The sequence below is a fragment of the Sciurus carolinensis genome, chromosome 10 (genome assembly GCF_902686445.1).
Source record: "Sciurus carolinensis chromosome 10, mSciCar1.2, whole genome shotgun sequence".
NCBI classification, from domain to species: Eukaryota; Metazoa; Chordata; class Mammalia; order Rodentia; family Sciuridae; genus Sciurus; species Sciurus carolinensis.
The window spans coordinates 48443141-48461753 of NC_062222.1; the positions used below are offsets into that span (position 1 = coordinate 48443141).

Here is an 18613-nt window from a genome sequence, read left to right on the forward strand (position 1 = left end):
AATACCACACATTACCTTGAGTTTCTCTCTCTGACAAAACCACTGAGAACAACATTTCTAAATCACATCCTTCTGCATGTAAGTTTCATAAATTTCCTGCTCTTTGCTCACCTATTAAAGGCAATTTACATTTCAAGAAGGAAACAAAAACATTTTTTTAAAAAAAGACTAAGAGAGAAAGAGAGAAAGAGAAAGAGAGAGAGAGAGAGAGAGAGAGAGAGAGAGAGAGAGAGAGAGAGAGAGAGAGAGAAGTAGGCCTGAATTACATTACAGGATAGAGTTTTGGGGGAAAAAAAGCAAGGTCTGCACGTGACTAGTGGCCCATAAAGAAATAAAAAAGCAATAACTACAAAAGTTTGAGATCTGCTTGAGCCTACCTTCAAAAATCATTGTGACACAATTGGAAATGACAAGAGGTCATTAAAACAGGTACATCTTAGTTTCCATGACTGTCTACTGGATAACTAGAAATAGGTTGGTCTACCTTTCTCTCTCACATGTACCTTAACACACAGAAGCAGATACAGAGAAAGGGATCGGGGCTGTAGCTTCCTTCACTTAATTTCAAGTATATTCCCTGCATTCTGCTAATGTATACTACATGAATTATCCTCTGTTAACCCATGTCTTTTAGATATGTATAATTTTAATTCAATGATAAAAGAATCCCCCCTTTAATTTGCTTTTCTTAAAAAGGTACTAGTTGTCCATATCTTTAGTTCAAGTTTCTTCTCTCTTCCTATTAACATTATCTTTGGAGACAAATATTATGCTACCTCTGAAATACAGAAGCAATCATCAGGTTATTCCTATTCCTCTTCATCCCCATGAGAAGCAATTTTGTCACCACCTCCACCACTTTGTGCCATAAGAATACCAAAGAGTCTGCCAAGTTAATTAATCACAACTTTCCACACATCCAAATCCTTGGGCTATAGAATAGGACCTGAATTCCTCCTCCTGAAAATCCACATCATCCTGCCTCTGGTCCTTACCAAGACAGCTCTGGAAATAGCACCAAACTGGATTGAGAAAATCCCACCTTTGCTAATAATATTAGTTTTGGCACCTACACATAAAGAAGTTAGACTAACTAGACCATCTAAGAATTTTCAGGCTCTTGACTTCCAACCTTTTTATACTATCCTCCCCAGCCTCATGAAGATTAAAAAAAAAAAAATGCCACAGTAAGTCGAATTTATTAATGCTGTACTTACTAGATCTGGTCTATGTCTCAGGAAATGTACAATCCATTTGAAGATCTAAAGACATTAGGTTAAACTCAATGAAAGTCCACTTCTGATTGTTCCAAAATGGGCCCTAAACAGGGCATTTTGATAGACCATGAATTCTCAATAGGGATATCTTAGTTTGCTTTTTGTTGCTATAACATAATACCTGAGATTTAGGTAATTTATAAGGAAAAGAGGTTTATTTGACTTACGGTTCTGAAAGCTGGTAAGTTCAAGATCGGGTGGTCACATCTTACAGGTTTCTTGCTGGTGGGGACTCCCACCATGCCAGAGAGACTTTTTACAACAAAGCCACCCCTAGATAATCAATGAATCCATCAGCCTACAAATGGATTTAATTCAATCACAAGGGCAGCCACTCATGATCCAATCACCTCTTAAAGATTCCATTTGGTCCCACCTCTGAATACTGGGGATTAAATTTCAACATGAATTTTTGGTAGGGGCACTTGAATTCAAACAAGGATTGAAATCTAGTTATTGAAAGGTGAAAAAATGGTTTGTGACCCTTCAAAGGGCATTAAAATTTCACCGAGGTAGGAAATCAGTAAGGCAAAACCTGTCTAACAAGGTTCCTTAGAGAGGTGGTATTAGGAAAAAAAGAGAGGGAGAGAGAGAGAGAGAGAGAGAGAGAGAGAGAGAGAGAGAGAGAGAGAGAGCGCGCGCGCAAGCAAGAGAGAGAGGAACCCAGAGAGGGGCTCAAGTTTGCTGAGTTGGCTAAATCACCCTAAACAAATTCCTTAGCCTGAGTCTCAGCTTGATATTCTACCAACTTCACAGGGTGTTTTGTTTTAACGAGTACAAATGAACAGCATCTTTTTTTATTTTTTATTTTTTTTTGGCGGGGTGGAGCAGTAGGGAAGGAATAAAAATATTTTGAAATGCAAGACTGTCCATCAAAATGGCATATTTTACTCGTCAGGGTGTTCAAATTCTAAAAGATCTTTCCTATTCCCATGGCTGGTTTTCTACCACCAAGTGTGTAAATAACTGAACTGCTAATAGAGAAGTGAAGCAATGAACAGCCTGGGATATTAACCCATTTCACATATAGGAGGACATAATTCTGCAACAAGAGATGAACATATATACTTAGGAGAGAAAAATCAAACTTGAGTTATAGGAAGGTCCTTTCAAAGAAAAACAGTCAGTGTTTGTACAATATTGCTCCATGCCCCCTCCCAAAATATCCCCTGCCCATTTAGGAGGAGCTAGATCAAGTACTACTCCAGTAAAATGAATCTTAGTGAAAATATAACATGAGGAACTCAGAGCTGTCTTTATCAAAAAGAATCTTTTGACTTGCTTATAAGAACAAAAAGAAATATCTTCCTACAATACCAAAATCAAAATCTACAAGCTTAGTTGGAAAAAGTAAAACAACGTATGTGTCACGAGTAAAGTTATGTGAATTAACACAAAAATATATAAAATACTTCATTCCTTCAATTTTTATTAAATGTGGTCTTAAATTAGGTTGACCATACATTTTAATATCCAAACTAGGCCAGCTATATGTGAAAGAGCCTTTAACATCCAATCTCTGAGACTGGACTGTCCTGGATCAACAGGACATGGGATCACTTTAATCACGGAAAACTGCAAGGATTCATGAAGTGGAAATCAGATGGAATAATATGCAAATATGTCTACTTTAGTAAAGTTGAGTTTTTAAAAAAGGTGTGAAGAGATGAATTTTAAAAGATGATGCCCACAAAAGAATTTCTCCAAATGGGACAATATTCTATTAAACAAAGGATGAAAATTAAAGAATAAACAGCAAAGTATTAAAATAGGGAATTAATCTCCAATAACACCAGAATATTCAATTTATTTTCTTTAAAAAAGGTAATCTTTTCTAAAAACATAAGAAAACTTCATATAGATGCTTCTATACCACCGTCTCTAGTAAGATTGATTATTTTTGTGAGTAGGAAACATATGCAGGAAAACAAGATTTATAACCTCTCACTTCCGCCCCTCCACCTAAAGCAACAGCCTGCATTAGCCAGGAGCTTACTATCTCCACAGCAACTGGCATAATGAAAGCAGGATAATGAAGTAAAGAACAAAGTGGTGGAAGTAGAGTAGAAGAAGACACTTCCACCCTGCCATGGTGACAAAACAACTATCAAAAGAGAAAAGAAAAAACAAAGGGAGCCAGGTATGGTGGCACAGGCCTGTAATTCCAGACGCTCAGAAACTGAAGCAGGAGGATCACAAGTTCAAGGTTAGCCTGGACAATTTTGTGAATAAAAATTTTTAAATTTAGTGAAAAAAAAAATACAAAAGGTTGGGGATGAAGCTCAGTGGTAGAGTACTTGTCAAGCATGCACGAGGTCCTGGGTTCGATCACTTGCACCATAAAACAACAAAAAACCGATAATGGCAAAGGAAAATTTGCTAGATTTGCTAGAAAGCCCTTTTGAAGGAGCTACAGTCAATTACCACCACACCAAAGAACACCAAACCTTCTAGGGCTTCAAGACATTCGAGTGTACAATGGGACGAATAAGTTTCAAAAATAGTGAGTTTCAAAAATGGAGAAGTGAATGGAGAAGATGTAGAGATGACTTCACCCAAGGGACTCAGAGGTGGAGTGGAAATAATCAAATGATTTCCACAGGTTTTCCTACTGGACTCATAAGTAGAGTACAAATGAAATACCCCAAAAGAGAGAACTCAACTAAGCAAGACTCAGGATCAACTGCTGGCTTGGTGGAGGAAGCAGGGGAATGGTGGGAGAGGAATGATGGAAACATTTTAAAAAGGTGTGAAGAGATGAATTTTAAAAGATGATGCCCACAAAAGAATTTCTCCACATGGGACAATATTCAAAGACATCCCAGGCCCAGACACAGCAGTGGCTGCAGAAGGCAGGTGGCGTGGGAAGAGGGCAGCAGTCTGACTGGGAAATGGGAAAGTCAGACTCCAACTTTGCCTCTGCCCAACAGAACACAGTGGGGGATAGTAGAAGCAAAAAATGCAGTATTCAAGAATATCCCAGGGGAGGTGTGTAGCTCAGTGGTGAAACACTTGTCTAGCATCTGTCAGGTCCTGGATTCAATTCCCATCACCTCCATTTAAAAAAAAAAAAAAAAAGAATATTCAGCTCATTAATCCAGCAAATATGTATGGAGTAACAGCACCATGCTAGGAAATACAAAACTCTTCCACGTTGCTAAACCCAATAAACTCTGTGTTCTCATCTTACTCAACTTCTCAAGAACTTAAACAGAACTGATGTGATGACTCCACCCTTTTCAACAGTCATGTCATTTGGCATCTGGAACATGGCTCTTCTGTCCCCAAACTCACTGACACTCCATCCCCTTATATTCACTTTGCCAGTCCTCAAAGCTGCTCTGCCTACATAATCTCCCTAGTGATTCTAGATGTCCCATAACTTTATTATGTATCACTTCTATGTTGACAACTCTGGCTCTGCTCTCAGCCACACGTGCAAGTCACAATCACAACTGGCTATGGGACATCTCTTCATGGGGATGACTAAAAAGCAACTCAAGCTAACCAAGGGCCAAACCATATCTCCATTCTTTACAACTCTCTCTACCACCCAAAAATAGAAAAATGACTGATTTCTCCTACTCTCTCACGTGGTACATCTTACCCATCAATCTCTGAAACTCTCAAATCCATCCACCATCTTCCACTTCTAATGTCACCAACCTCCAAGGAGCCACATCACAGAATGCAGCTAATGGCTTCCTAATGGATCTCTCACTTTTATTACTCTTGCCCACTTCTAGTCCATTCTCTGCCCAGCAGTCAGAGGGCTCTATCACAAATGTAAGCCAGATCAAGTCCTTCTTATAACACTTCATAATCCCTGCTCATGGCATTTGCAATGAGCCTACAAAGTGCCCTACAAAGTGCGTAAGCCTACCCACCCTGGACCTGCTGCTGCTGGCCAAGCCACATCTATCTCTCACCCATCCTGCTGCTCACCTGCTGCAGCTAGACCAGACTTGCCACTTTGTGTGTAAATAAGCTCTTTCCCTGGTGCACATGGTGTGTCCTCTGCCAAGTGTTCTCATCCTTCAAAATCTCAGTGCAAATCTTCCTTCTCCCGACAAACCTTGCCTGACTGAGCTACTATAGCCAGTCCCTGTCTCTCTCTACTTCTTCAAAGAACTAATTCCAATCTAAATTTACATACTGATCGGTTTTACTTGCTTATCATTCTGGCATTCTCCCTTTTTAGTATCTTTGCCTCTCTTAACACACACACATTCAAACAATCTCCATTAAAGAAAACTTGAGTGATATTCACTGCTGAATCCCCAGATCAAAAATGTCTAGTATACAGCCTGTGCTCAAAAGACTGTGTGGAATGCACCAATCAATTTCAGTAGGAACTGAAGAAGGATGAACCACAGCCACCTGTGTATAAGTATCTGGTAAAGTCAATACATTTATGGAATCTGAGGCACCCGTCCAGAAAGCCTGGGGAGAGCAGCAGCTTACCTGATGGCTGGGGAATTGTCTGCTATGAAATCCTTCCTGTGCACTTGCTCTGCACCCCAAGCCTCCACCTCTAGAACTGCATGGTCTCCTTCATCTTCTCCCCTGCCCAGTCCCCTCTCTCAATCTGTGGTGACCCCGTGTCTTCTTACATTCGAATGGTTTCTGTTCCAGGCAGACTGACATCTGATATCGAGTAATGATTTCTCTGATCCAGGTTTTACAGTGGCCTTGCTTCCCAAATTGTCACAATAAACAGCTGAGCAAGAGCACTAATAGTAAACAACATTACCCACCTACACAGGGCAACAGCAGGGTGAAGGTGATGGTGGATCTGGTGGTGGATAACAGGTGGACTGCCAAGAGCAAAAGAGGAGTTAAATGTAGTGAAGCCCTAGGGCTGAGACTGGCCCAGGGTCAAAGGCACAGAAGCGGTCATGGTTCTTGGACCCACAAATCTAATAATCCAAATTTTTGTTTATAGGTCAAGGCACGTCTGGCATTGAAATTCACAAATTCGAGCAATGGATAACCTTAGAGAAGCATCTCAGTGCACCCATTGGTCAGTTCAGTCATTATAGCAAAAGGCACCAGAATCAGTTTTTCTTTTTCTTTTTTTTTCCCCTGCAGTGGTGGGGATTAAACCTAGGGTCTCACATATGCTAAATAAGACCTCTACCATTGAGCAACATCCCCAATACTTTTTTTTTGAAAGAGGGATCTTGCTAAGTTGCCCAGGTTGGCTTTGAACTTGTGCTTCTCCTGCCTCAGCCTTCCCAACATCTGGAATTATAGGTGTGGACCACTGTGCCCAGCTCCAATCAGTTTCCTCTGGCACCCACAAAGGCAGCTCCATGATAGAATTTTGTTTTTAAATCACAATACACCAAAGTCATTCAAAAGCAACTGGTATGGTTTGCATATGGTTTGAGTGTGTCCCCCAATCCTTCATGTGCTAGAAGCTTGTCCCCACTGTGGGGATGTTGAAACATGGCAGAACCTTTAAGATGTGGGGGTCTCCTGGAAGGTAATTTGGGGGGCACTGCCCTCAGAAGGAACTAGTGCCACCTTGGGAATGGGTTAGGTCTCTTAGGACTGGATTAGTTACAGCAAGAGCAGATTATCAAGGGAGGCCACCCCACCTTTGGTCTCTTCAGCATGCCCTGCTTGTCACCCTCACAGGTGCTTCTGCCATGTGATGCCATCCACCATGGTATCACACAGCATGAAGCCCTCACCAGGTGCCAAAGCTGGCACAATGTTCTTGGATCTCCAGAGCTGTGTGTTAAGTAGGCCTCTTACCTTCATAATGTACCCAGCCTCAGGTATTTTGTTATAGAAACCCAAAATGGACTGATAGTAATTATTAACAGATTTTCTTCAGATTCATACGGGACAAATTGGTTTGAGTTACACTACCCAATACAATAGCTGCTAGCTATGAGTTGCTACTGAACACTTGAGATGAGGACAATCTGAAGAGATATACTGTTAAGTGTAGACTACATACCAGATTTCAAATGCAAGTTTCAAGAATTTTTATATGGATTGTAACTGATAACAGAAGATAACTTGATATATTAAGTTAAATTAAATGTATCAAAATTAATTTCACCTGTTTCTCTTTACTTTTTGCAATGTGGCCGTTGAAAAACTCAAGTTACATGTGTAAACACCATGGGCAATTCACATTTTATTTCCATCAGACAGCACTGGTTCTCAGGGGAGGGTTACCTCCTGGCGGCAGGTTAGCACAATGATCCAGGATCTGGTCTTTGCAAGTTCAGAAAGTATTTCATTAATTCACCCAGGAGAAATAAGCTCTGGAGCTCTGGTTCACATTAACAAAAGATCAGAAGAGAACATCACCTATTAATTTCTCAATGATGGAAGACAGAACAGATACCCTTCTGGTCTCAGTGAAGGTTAATTACATGGCCATTTCCATAGTGAAGACATCCTTATTCTGCTATAAACATGCTCTGGTTTGGATGGTGAATGTCCCCTAAGACCCAGGTATTAAAGCCTTGGTCCCAAGGTGGTGCTACTGGGAGGTGGTAGGAGCTTTGCTCAAAGGATTAAGTGGGAAATCCTTAGGTCACTGAAGTCTTTTCCCTGAGGGGGACTGTGAGACCCTGGACCTCTCCTTTCCATTGTTTCCTGGCTATGAGGTGAGTGCCTTTATTCTACCACATGTTCCTACCATGATGTGGGCCTCACAACAGGTCCAAAGCAACAGGGCCAACTAATCAGAAATGAAACCTCTGGAACTGTGAATCAAAACAAAATTTTTCTCTTTATACAAGGATTATCTTGGGTATTTCATTATAGTAACAGAAAACTAACACAGGAACCAGAAAGGAAAAGCAAACTATTAAGGATAAGGATAAAATGCATATAAATGAGTCAGATAAAATAAGGATAAAATGCATATAAATGAGTCAGACAGTCCTATGGAGTATTGTACCCTTAGCAAGAGCACAGGACATCTGTATGTTAGACAACTGAGAACCTGGGGACCCTTTTCCAAAAGCGTATTATAACACAAAGCAAGACTTTCTTTCCCTTATGCCAAGTTTTTTCCAAACCTTTTGGTAAGAGGAAATAATCAATCCATCTTCTATACACAGGAATGTACACACACACACACACACACACACACACAAACACACATGCTGTATCCCCTAGACTAAGAAACTAACTCAAAATCTAAAAAGAATACATTTAAAAGAATTGTAAATATGAAAATAATCTCTCTACAGTTTTTAAGTTTCCAAAATATTTAATATTTCTACATAAGAGAGTCGCTTTTCCTTAGAAATTGTCATATATCACCCCCAGCTAATTTTCTACCCATGTTTCTTGAAAATTAAAGTATTGCACTATCCCCTGATTCTTTCTTTCTTTCTTCTTTTTGTACTGGGGATTGAACCCAGGGGTTCTCGAGCTATACCCCTAGCCTTTTTTTTTGTTTTTTGTTTTTTGAGACAGGGTCAGGATTGCTGAGGTTGGCCTCAAACTTTCAATCCTCCTATCTCAGGCTCCCAAATTGCTGGGATTACAGGCATGTACACCACTGTGCCTGGCTCATCTTCCACTTTCAAAGCCAGCAATGGCCACTGGAGTTTTTCTAAGGATGCCAACTCTCTTGTTCTAATCTGCTTCCCTTTTTCACTTATATTGTGATTACACTGGGCCCACCCAGATGACCTAGGATAATCTCAACTTCTCCTTGTGGTGTAACATGACAGATTCACAGGTTCTGGGATTAGGATGTAGGGAGCCATTATTCCGCCTACCCCCACTAGTAATTAGAAAACAGTGAAAGAAACTTCATGTGTACAAGCTACTCTCCTGAGGATTTTATAAATGAGGATTTTAAACTATTTTAAAAGTTAAAAATCCTAAAGCTAAAAGCAAAACATAAATCCTGTTAAATAGCAGGCCTGAGACTTCTGCTTTTCCTGCTCAGCTGAGTGTGCCCATCCTGGAATGGGACAGGGCACTGCTCACTTCCTGGATCAGCACCAGGGCTGACCAAGCACTCAGAAGCTTTGAGAGAGAAATGCTTGACCATACCATACTGGAAATGAAGCATCAACGTCTTTCACTGAATTCTCGAATTCAATGGCAATCACAACCCACTTCAATAACAATATTCAAATACATGATCAAGATGTAATCCTCCCCATGTGGTAAATGGTTAGGAGTTGATAGCATGTTTGGACAGGTGTACTTTTACCTTTGATAAAACTGCATGCCCAAACTGAGATACTTGCTAGATTCTACATCAACAAGGCAGAGGTTAAACATCACAGACCAACTCCTACTCTCTTGTTTCATAATTCGTATTTATTATCAAGCAGTCATGACTTTGGAAACTAGACAGGGCTGCCAACTGTGCTTCCAAGCAAGAGGGTGTTGAAGCTGATGGAGGCTCTTCCCACACCTAGTGATCCTTGCAAAGGACCCATTTCACTCTTTCTATCCTGGATGCTGGGGCTTGAACCCAAGGTCTCAGGAATGCTAAGTAAGCGCTCTACCACTGAGCTACACCCCCAGGCCCCAACTGTCTGCTTTCAAAACCTAATTCTGTTGTGTACTGTGTGACCTTCAGCAAGTGACTTAGCCACTCTGTCAAATGGGGATCCTTAAAATAGGGATAAACCTATCGGTCTTCATGTTTTAGGAGTAAATGAGGAAGAGTTCTAAGTACTCAGGACAAACCCTAGCACCTAATAAGCACTTAAAGTATTTGTTAAGTAAAAATTTTAAATGTTCCTGCTTGCTGCTTATAACTTGCCAATGAAACTATTCCAAGGGAGCATACTGCTCAGCCCTAACTAATCCATCATAGAGGATGCATTTTCTATGCATGTTAATATACGCAATGACATTCTTCTGGAAGTGCTCTATAATGCTAATTTATCAAAAACAAAGTCCTTTACTGCTATTGAAGTTTGGTTACAACTACTGGGGTAATAATAATGACTTGGTCCAACAACTCACTGAGCAGACGCGAATCTCGGAAGACAGTAGCAGCTGTGTTAAATAACTGCTCAGGGCCTCCTAAAGAAAGACGCACAGCACTGGCGAGGACAGTGGGGTTTGTGATGCTTAATGGCCCCGGCATTTTCTGGGACAGTGGTGTCCATGGTACAACACTCTGTGAGGGACAGTACCAGTTGTGCTAGACTAGCACTCCTGGCATCTGCTGAGACTAGGGCAGGCATATTATGACTGCACTTCCAAAGCTTCTCAGCGTGCACAGCTGATGTTACATACTTCTTATGAACATTCTCAAATTCAATGACAGTGTACAACCCACTTCAATCATTTTATTTTAACCCCAAAGGGAAGGGTAAGGGGTTCATGGGGGGGGGGGGTAGGATCCAGTCCCTGCCAGCACAGGCAAGATGTAGCACATGGATATTAATTACAAAAGAAACAAGTTACCTTAATGAGAAATATCTGATTTTGCCCAGGTGTGTTGGTGCACACCTGTAATCCCAGTCACTTAGGAGGCTGAGGAAGGAGGGTCGCAAGTTCGAGACCAGCTGGGCAACTCAGCAAGCCCCTGTCTCAAAATAAACAATAAAAAGAAAAGGGGATGTAACTCAGTGATTGGACACCCCTTGTTTCAATCCCCAGTACCTCAAAAAACAAAACAAACAAACAAACAAAAAAAACCCTGAGCCACTGAATATTTATTATAAGCCAGGTATTACTCTCAATGTTTTACACCCATCAAGTCACATGATTCATATGGTTACCCCAAGAGGTAAATGAACTTAGTGATGAGCCTAGTGATGATCACTGGGGTTGGCACTGAAGTTCACATCTGCCACACTAAACCCCTTCAGTTCCTCTTAGGTATTACTACATGACTTAAAGGCAGCATAGACCAAAGACAGAAAATTTGTAGACATGGAATTCCTTATCAAAATATATGTTCCCAAACCTGGTAACTCCAAAGAGATGTCAGGTGTCCCATGAGGGATATTGGGAAGGGTATGGGCATCCCAAAGTGCTGAGCCCACCTTGGAATACCTGCTCTGCTTCCCACCACCTCTGCAGCCCTGGGTACAGACCCTTTCTACATTGTTTCCACACTTCCACAGTAGAGACAATTTCTCTTCTGCAGGGCTGTCTGAAAGCAAAGACAGTGTTTCAAACAACCCAGGAGAGTACCTATCCATGGCATCTACCATTAATAACCACCCACTACCTTCATGTTCCATGTGCAGTGGAGCTCAGGGAGCCAACTCCACTGCTGGACCTGCGTTTCCACGTCTCAGCTCCCCATCAACCAAGGCTGCCAGGCTTCCTGAAGGTCTGCACTTCTCTTTGGGGATGGGCTGCTATGGAAAGCTCTTTCTCTGCAGTACCCCAGTGGGTTAAGTGGCCTGTGATCTGAAACCACTTACTCTGTCTTTGACCCTCTTCCCTTCCCCTGAATAAAGACTCATTCTTTCATATTATGGCAAGGTGTTAGATCACACTACCTAAACTAAAAATATCCTCAGGTGAGGAAAAGAATCCTTCAGCCACCTGTGTGGTATCCGTGTGTCTGTGAAGAGGTGGCATTCCAGGATAGTGGCCTACCTTATCCCACCCAACCAGGCCCTCCAGGATCACAGGACAGACAGGACCACAGTTCTAATGGGAGGAAGCCCTGGGAGGAGGTACCACCCTTTCTGGCACATTCCCTTCTTTCTGTCTGTAGCTACTTTCCCATCTTTAAGGCTATCCCTCCCATCAGTCCCTTCCAATGGGTAGAAAAGCTTTTATAAATTTTAAATCCTATGCATCTTGCATTTCTAATCATCTTAATGATGGAGATTAAATTCCAGTGGTAGCTCCTCACTGCAATTTTCCATAAACGTAACGCCTCTGGTTCCAGGGATTCAACTGGATAGGGACTCGCCATTGTTCAGACACTCACTGAATACCTTCTTGGCCTCGGCAAGTAAGGCCAGGTAAACTTGGAGCTGGACACACCAAAGGCAGGTAGTTCAACTCCTTCCCACTACTGCCTGAGGCTGGCCCTGACTCAGGTGCTCTTTCCACAGCTGAAATGAACATGAGACACGAACTTTAACATAGCCTCCCAGCTGGGAAGTGGCACTTACCAGAAGGACCCTCAGAGTCTCCACCTGCCCTGAAGTAGCCTGCCTTTCTGCCCTTCAATTTGTTACTTTTCATCTCCTTCTTAACAGATTTTAGTATGTGACTCACTTTTTTAAAAAATTGGATCCACACTAGGGCATAATGCAAGAAAAGACAGTATATATAAGACATTCAATCCAGTTAATGAGTTCATGCTTTGTGTGTGTGTGTGTGTGTGTGTATGTGTGTGGTACTAAGTTTCAAACCCAGGGGTAGTTCATACCTGAGCTACAAGCTACACCCCCAGCCACCCACCACACACATTTTTTAAATTTGAGACAGGATCTTGCTAAGTGGCTGAGGCTAGTCTTGAACTTGGAATTCTCCTGCCCCAGTCTCAGAAATCACTGGGATTATAAGTGCGTGCCATCATGCCCATCTAATTAATGCTTCTTAAAAAGAAAAAAAAAAGAACATCCATGAGTTTGGTTTGAAATTTTTAAGTGATACTATTGATTTAAATAAAATCCATGAAAACAGAAAATTTTTAAGTTGTTAAAAACAAAACACCAAATGATAGAAGAGTCTGGCAATAGAGCAAACCAATTAGCAAATAACTCATGATTCCATTGATAAAAGTATCTTTAAATTTTGCTTTGAATCATAAGTCATTGTTGGAAATTAATAAATGGAACTGATCTGGGTGTCTGGATGAGGAGGCTGAATTTAACACTGCTTATATCCCAACACGCTTTATGAAAACCATAAAAAAAATTAACTAGCATTAGAAAGGGACTATAAACCCAAGGCAAAATTAAAATTTTTACTCAGCATAGAAGTGTGCTATTATTGTAAAACTTCAGCATGATTACATGTACGCTTTATATGTATAATTTGCTAGTGGAAACGTCTTGTACTGTCATTAAATAACAATATCATCTTACCAATGGTCTGCTTTCTAAGAGATTAAATAACAAATGAACAAGGTTTTTAAAAAAGGTGACCCATTTATTTGATATTGATGCAATTTATTCTAAACCTAGTGATAAATCTGCTAAATGAAATGTCTGAAAATACTTTACCTCACTGGTACTAAGGAAGTAAACTATAGAAGTAAATTTTCTTTTTTTAAATTTTTTAGTTGTAGAAGGGCATAATACCTTTATTTTATTTATTTATTTTTATGTGGTGCTGAGGATCAAACCCAGTGCCTACATATGCTAGGCAAGTGCTCTACCATCGAGCTACAACCCCAGCCCAGTAAAATTTCTTTTAGAGAGCTGCTTGGCAAAATTAGCAATGCTCCATTATGCTATAATACCTCACAAAATAAGTGTAGCTCCATGGCCAATAACAAAAGCACAAACAGTACTTTAGGAGAGCTCCTGTGTTCCCTTTTCATCAGATAATCCCTTGTATAACAAGCTACTACCCTGCTGTGCAGCTCCACAGAGGTTGATCCTCTTGCTAAAATCTTATGAGACACACTGAAGAAAAACAGAAGTTAAAATTCCTTTATTTTAAACTAAAAAGAAAGGAGGCCAGACATGTTGGCACATGCCTATAAGCCCAGTGGCTCAGGAGGCTGAGGCAGGAGGACGGCAAGTTCAAAGCCGGCCTCAGCAATTTAGCTAGATCCTATCTCAAAATAAAACATAAAATGGTCTGAGGATATGGCTTATGGTTAAGCCCCCAGGGGTTCAATCCCTGGTACCTGGACTGGGAGTGTACCTCAGTGGTAAAGTGTATGTTTACCATGTGCAAGATCCTGGGTTTGATCCCTGGGAACACATTTTAAAATAATAATAATAAAATACATTAAAGGGGGGGAAAGGAGAAGATTCTATAATTCTGAATATGGTTCTTCAAAAGGTAGCTAAATTACCTGGTGCAGTGGCCTACACCTGTAAACCCAGCTACCAGGAAGGCTGAGGGTAGGAGGATTGCAAATTGGTGATCCAGCCGGGAAGCTTAGAAAGACCCTGTGTTAAAATAAAATAAAGGTCTGAGATACAGCTCAGAGGTCGAGCACTCTTGAGTTCAATCCTCAGTTCTGAGGGGAAAAAAGAAAAGGTAGCCAAATTACATATATTTCACTTTTTAAAAAGTGAAATAAACTATAGAAGTAAAATTTCTTTTTTAAAAAATGAAATATCTGAAATAATCATGGATCTATAGATAGAGCTAGGAAGATATTTAGAGCTGCTTAAACTCATGCCAACTGGAAACAAACTAAGTGTCCAATAATAGGGGATTAGTTGAGATGCAGCCAGATAATAGAAAAGATAAAACAATGCTATAAAAGAGTATTTTAGTGACCAAGAGATGTCCATATTGCGGGGGTAGGGGGGAAGAGAAAATAGAATGTAGAGAACAAACCCAGTTTTGTAGAGCATAACTTCCTAGTTGTAAGACTTCACAAAAGTTACTGAATTTCCATAAATCAGTTTCTCCTCAGTAAAAAGGGGGTAATAAGAGTACCTGCCTCTAAAGATTGGAGTGGGGATTGATTATAAAATAAAGTGTTATAGTTATGTGAATGCAGGGGACACATTGTTTGGCCCACAGTAAACTCAGTACATGTTATCTCTTTATGTGTATGTGCATGAGTGGAAAACAATGGGAAGATATAATGTAAAGTGGTTTTCTGGGTGGTGGGATGCCAGCCGATTTACCAATACTTTTAAAATTTCTATAAGTAACACATTACTTATGAGGAAAACTAATAAATGGGGATATTTGCACACAGTGGTAATCCTCTTAAAGATCTACCATAGTGCTTTGTTCATGGTAAATACATCTCAGTTGAGCTAAACTGAGTCTTGAGATTTCATTAAATAATTTGCTCTGGACCATTTAAAATGGTTTCAACTTGAGTTAAATTTGCCTTTAATATTTTTACTGGGTAAAGCTAGACAGACCTGCCTTGTTCAGCCTCATAAGGATTTATGAGCCTCAATTTGAGAGCCTTCCAAAAGCCACTGGATTTCTTCTTATCAGTGAGACACAGCCTACCACAGTCTAATCACTTATTTCCTTCTAATTCCCCAGCCCTCTCTCTTTGACTCCTTTTCCTTCTTCATAATCAAAATCTGGGGTTTCTCTCTACTGGACCATAGGTTTCAAGGACAGTAACAGGGATTCCTTCCTCTTAGCATCAGGAATATCTAGCAAAATGGCTGACATATAGTAGTTGCTTACTAAATGTTCAGCAAATAAATGACTGGAATAAATATCTGATAGTAGTAGTTCAGGCTTCAATTCCACCATAAGTAAATAAAATAAAGCTCAGTAAGCTACTCATTAGTCTGGAACCCCAAAATTCTTAATAACTGTTTTTTTAAAAAAGAAATATCTTGCTGGTTGTGGTAGTGTATGCCTACAATTTCAGCAACCAGGGAGGCTGAGGCAGGAGGATCACAAGTTCAAGGCCAGCCTCAGTAACTTACTGAGCTCTTGTATCAAAATAAAAAGGGACTAGTGGTGTAGCTCATTGGTGGAGTGCCTCTTGGTTTAATTCCCATAGCTAATAATAATAATAATAATAATAAAGAAATATCTTACCTCAAAGTATCACTTGAAAGGTTCTGATTTGTACTTTACTATTTTAATATATGTAAGACTATTTCTATTTTTTCTTATATTTTATTTAAAGTCCCACAAACACCCAAGAGAGTTTGAGTAACTACCTTAAAACAGCACAGTTAATAAATTACCACCTAAATAGTCTTGGGACCCCACAGATTCTCATGTCCATGATCTCTTTATAGCATAAAAGTTGTCATAGATAAGAACAAATTCTTTCACTAACATCTGAGCAAAAGCGTCAGATTCTTCCAATATTTCCTAGGGCTTTTACCAGGTTCTGGGAAAAGTGAAACTGAGCACCTCCCAGGAGCAGCAACCTAAGGGTCTCCAAATGGCTCCCTACAGGTTCATAACTCAACCAGCTTTACTTAAAAATGAAACTAAATTAAACATTAACCAGTAAAAGAAATGACCTCAACCAGAAGACTATCAGCAGACCCGGGAAAGGACTATAAAAAGGAAATTTTGCACTACTTCTTTTAAAAATGAGGAAAAGAAAAAGATAGGGTATGTGGGGTGGGAGGGGGTAAAGTCAGAGAGCTTTCCACATGTCCCTTCTTCCTGTAGGCTTGTCACTTTCAGTCACTGCCCTGACGTTGTTTAAACAGTGAGTGGCAGTCCCTATGACACGGGGTGGGAACCAAAACCTTCTCAGGTATCCACATGGAAACGTCTAACTTCCTGAAACATCACTTTCCACTTCCCATGCCAAGGAACTTGCCAATGGGTTTCTCAAGTTAAACCTCAGCCCACCAGGTTTGTTTAAAAAAAAAAAAAAAAAAAAAAAAAACTGTGGAAATTAATTGATTATTACCTAAACCAGATGGAATGCGGTCTTATTTATATATAAACAGCCACAATTTGTTGGAATCTGCTTTGTACCACCCATTATGATTAAGTCTTTTGTGCTTTAATCCTCATTGCTATTTTCATTATTAATCCTGATTGAATCCTCAAAATCATCCGAAGTGGTTATAATCCCATTTTACTAGTTCAGAGAGCTTCATATACCTGAGAACCCACTGGTAGCAGGAGTGAAACCACGGACTTGAAAAGTTAAGTACGAGATTCAAAATCCATGTCCAAGCCCCAGTGACACTTAACAGTTGATTCTCTTCAAAATTTAATACATATGGCAAAAGGATTTTAAGGTCATTTTAGAGGAGGCAAGACTTAAATGAGAAGAATGGCAATAAATAAAAGATTACAGAATCTGAGTTGGTTTTTCTCTGGCTATCCGTACCCACAGTTGTTGACAGGGGTCCAGTCCCACCTATCTGCGCTAAGAAACCAAGTCTCCCTTAAGGGGTACAGCTCTGAATGCCAAACGTTGAAAGGTTTCCGTGTAAACAGCCCAGACCTGGGCTATTCGTGTTCCTTCACACATCATCAGTAAATTCCTCTCAAGAAGAAGAAGAAGAAGAAAAGAAAAAAAAAAAAAAAAAAGTCCCTCCTCCACCACCCGAACTTCAGCCTGACCTCTGGAGTGGCCCTGGACAAGCTATGGTTTAACCTGTGTCTTTCCAACGCCAGCAGCGGGTTACCCGAAATGGGTTGCAAATGAATGAGCTGAATGCTCAGAGCAAGGAGACTGAGTCACACAGCCATCCTCCGGCCGACAAAAATCGAGAAAGGATGCCCTGGGGCGGGGCGGGTGGGAGCCGAATATTAGAGCCACGTCTGGGGCTGGAGATCCACCTTCCCCCTCCGGCGCTTAGCAGGACGCGCAGCTCCGCAGCTCCGCAGCCCATCCTCCTCGCGGCCCCTCCGCGCGCTCCTTACCCGCTCGCAGTGGAGCTCCCGACACTCCCGGCTCTAGGCACTTGCTCCCGGGAGGAGGATCTGCCAGGGGATCCAGTCCGCTGCTGCAGCCGCTGCGGCCGGCCCCGGGCACCGTCACCCCCAGGCCTAAGCCGCCAGAAAGTTTGCTAGGGGTCTAGTCCTCACGCGCCGCGGCCCCGCAAGGGGAAACAGCTCCCCGGGTCGCTCCCGCGGTCGCCACCCGCGAGGCCGCACTCGGCGGCGCTGCACCACTGGCCCGACTCGGGGCGGCCGAGGGCGGCTCCGCGCGCGCCGAGGGCGGGGTCTCCCCGCCCGGCTCAGCTCGCGGCGCAGCGCAGCGCTCGGTGTTTACCGCGGCCCCGCGGCCCGCTCTCCCCGCCCGCCGCGCGCGGCCCGCGCCCTGCGCGCTCCTGACATCATTCATTCTCGCACACCCTCGCCCGCCCACTCCATTTCCAAACAGTGACTCACCCGCCGGCTCCGAGGCAGCAGCTCGGCTCCGGCTGTTGTGGCTCTCCAGGCTCAGATCGAAGCTCGAAAAACCGGTGCGACTTCTTAAGAAGAAAATCCCAGCCGACCCTCCCCTCTCCCGGCTCTTAAAGATGCAGGGAAGGAGGGGCTTGGCACGGCGGGCAGATTGGCTCCGGGAGGAAATGCTGAGCGCCCCAGGCAGACCTCCCGGAGCGGTGACTGTGATCAATCTGGGAAAGTTCTTTAGGTGCCACTCCCAGCAACTTTCAGGGTGGGGCTGGAAAGGGATCTCCCACCCCCGCACCTCCTCTTGTTTCAGAAACTGTTTCCTGACTGTGGTGTGAGTGGGCTTGGGGGAACCAGCGTTGATTCAAAGGGTGTCGCCCTGGCCTAGGTCAATGGGGTGGGTTTCCCCTCCATCACAG

At 41.9% G+C, this 18613-nt stretch overlaps 1 protein-coding gene across 7 annotated transcripts in view; it reads right to left on the reverse strand.

The window, feature by feature from the left end:
- The window catches only part of Sgms2 (sphingomyelin synthase 2), an 84120-nt gene extending 65826 nt beyond the window's left edge, over window positions 1-18294 (reverse strand). For 2 of the 7 annotated variants that reach the window (XR_007110509.1, XM_047566559.1), the window contains exons 1-2: window positions 17718-18029; window positions 10695-10815 (exon numbers count right to left, since the gene is read on the reverse strand). The gene's annotated coding sequence lies outside the window, so the exon portion shown is untranslated. Of the gene's footprint in view, window positions 1-10694; window positions 10820-17717; window positions 18032-18188 lie in introns of those variants that run through there. The other 5 variants (XM_047566560.1, XM_047566561.1, XM_047566566.1 and 2 more) reach the window with 5 other exon arrangements.
- Window positions 18295-18613: the final 319 nt, after the last annotated feature.